Source organism: Penaeus vannamei, chromosome 10 (assembly GCF_042767895.1).
Source record: "Penaeus vannamei isolate JL-2024 chromosome 10, ASM4276789v1, whole genome shotgun sequence".
Lineage (NCBI taxonomy): Eukaryota > Metazoa > Arthropoda > Malacostraca > Decapoda > Penaeidae > Penaeus > Penaeus vannamei.
The window spans coordinates 38,343,551-38,346,050 of record NC_091558.1 but is presented as its reverse complement, the minus strand read 5'-3'; the positions used below and the strand labels follow the sequence as shown (position 1 = coordinate 38,346,050).

Sequence of the window (2,500 nt, the reverse complement as noted above, 5' to 3'; positions counted from 1 at the left end):
CTCTCAGCCTTTTGTCTGTTCGTAGAATGGATTGAGAGATAGAGATACGTTGCTTGGAAATGCGATGTGTTTGTTCTGTCTTTCTTTGCTTTTCGCTTTTTTATCGTAATTTTTTCGTTGATTTCTTTCGTTTTTCGTTTTTTTCTTCATCTTTTTTGTAGGGATGTCAGTGGGTTTTTTAGCGTTATTGCATTCTTTCATTCTGGCTTCGTTTTCTTTTTTTTTAATGGGTATCTTTTTTTTAAATCGTTATTGCTTCCTTTCATTGTGTCTTCGTTTTCTTTTTTTAAGGGGTATCTTTTTTTTTTAATCGTTATTGCTTCCTTTCATTGTGGCTTCGTTTTCGTTTCTTATTTTCTTTTTAAGGGGTGTCTTTTTTAAAAATAGTTATTGCTTTTTTTTTTCACTGCGTTGCTGAGGCTGCTTCTTTACGAGTTCTGTTGCAAGAGCAATGGCCTCTGTGGCAGCTTCATTAATTATGCCGTATTGAATGCAGGGATGTTCTGCTGGGTTCCGGACACCTCTTTCCTTGTTTGTTTGTTTGTTTGTTTCGTCTTTTTCTGTTTTTGTTTTTTTGTCTTCCGGATACCTGGGCCTGTTTCTTTGTTTGTTTCGTTTTTTTCTGTTTTTTTTCATCTTTAATGCTCTCGTTGTCTTTCTTTTTTTTTTGCTTTTATCTTTTTTTTCTGTCCCATTTCTTTCTCATTCTCTGCCTCTGACTTTATTCCTATTTTCATAATCTCTATTACACTTTCTCTCTTCCTCTCCCTTCTCCTCTCATCTTCTCTCCTTCTTCCTGCCTCTCCCCTCCCCTCCCTCCCTCCCCTCCCCTTCCTCTCACCTCTCTCTCACCCCTCTCCCTCTTCCTCTCCCTCCCCCTCACACTCTCCCTCCTTATCTCCCCCTTCCCTCTCCCTCCATTTGTCTCTCCCCTCCTTTCCCCTCCCTCTCTCCCTCCTGATAAAACCTGTTTTTGATACAGTTAGATTACAATACATAATTCAGTCGTTAACGCCGGTCTGCTTGTTAAGAGCGAGCGTGAGCGAGAATGAAAGCGAGATTGAGCTCACACAAAGAATGAGCCACAAACACAAGGAAAAATACCGTTAATTCTAAAAATAATATCATTTGTACTGGTATTAGTACAATTTTTTTTTTCGACTACCACAATGAACGCAACATTTAGTAAGATGAGACGGAATTTACGATCTTAAGACGATCTTAATTTCGGATTCGTTACGAAATGCTGGTTTATTGAGGTAACGACATCTAACTTACGCATGTCAGGTCATGTTAGCTTCACTGACGGGGATTCCTATGCCCAAATTACCGAACGAAGTGAATCGAAACGAAATGAGGAAAAAATATATTATAAACCTATTCTATTCTACGAACCTGGGCACTGTGACTATCATGAAATCACACAAACATCTGGAATTATACCCAGAAAATGCAACCGATTTCACCAAGGGGGAGAGAAGAGCGTGATAAAATAAATAAAATCGTTATCCTAACTTCAAACCCAGAGTCGTACATTTTTTGAACGGATGGAAGTAAGGGTTCAAGGGTTCACACCGATTCGAATAAAAGTTGAGGGTCGAACGAGTGACTTCGGAGCGTGGATCCATGGGGCGGTTCACGCAAACCTGGGGCCAGATTCTCAAACGCGTTAAGGCGCCGTATCTCCTTAAGGCGCCTTAACTTACGGCCGAGCGATCTTACATACACAGACACAGAGCAAGGGACCCGCTGTATTGCTGCGAGTTAAGGCGCTTTAGGTTAAGAAAGGGGGAGAGCAGCCTTTGGCGCTTTCCGGCGGGCGGGAAATCAACTCTTCGCTCTTATAGGAAGGAAATACAGCCGGACGGTTAAGGCCTCCAGCGCGCCTAACCTTAAGGCTCTTTTGAGAACCCGGTTCCTGGGTTATATTCGGCATTCCTGTGCACAATGACATGGGGAAGATACAAAAGCTATATTCAGATAAACTTAAACAAAATCGCGTCACAAGCTCTGATCTAGCGCCGATAGAAGTGGTAGCGTTTGCCGAGCTGCGATCAAATTACTTATTTTTGACGCACACTAGCCAAACTATTTTTTGTGAAGAAAACTACCCAAACCATTTTGTGTGACGCTAACTACCCGGACTACTTATTTTTGACGCAAACTACTTATTTCTGACGCAAACTACCCAAACTACTTTTTGCGACGCTAACTACCCAAACTATTTTTTGTCACGCAAACTACCCAAATTACTTTTTTTGACGCGAACTACCCAAATTACTTTTTTTGACGCGAACTACCCAAACTTCTTATTTTGACGCAAACTCCCCAAACTATTTTTCGTCACGCAAACGACCCAACCTTCTTATCTTAACGCAAACTACCCGAACTATTTTTCGTGACGCTAACTACCCAAACTATTTTTTGTCACGCAAACTACCCAAATTACTTTCTTGACGCAAACTCCCCGAACTGCTTATTTTTGACGCAATCTACCCAA

The 2,500-nt window shown here is 41.2% G+C and overlaps 1 protein-coding gene across 1 annotated transcript in view; it reads right to left on the bottom strand.

The window, feature by feature from the left end:
- Positions 1 to 2,500, bottom strand: part of LOC113816315 (BMP-binding endothelial regulator protein) — a 63,829-nt gene that overhangs the window by 22,429 nt on the left and 38,900 nt on the right. The gene's annotated exons all lie outside the window — the stretch shown is intronic.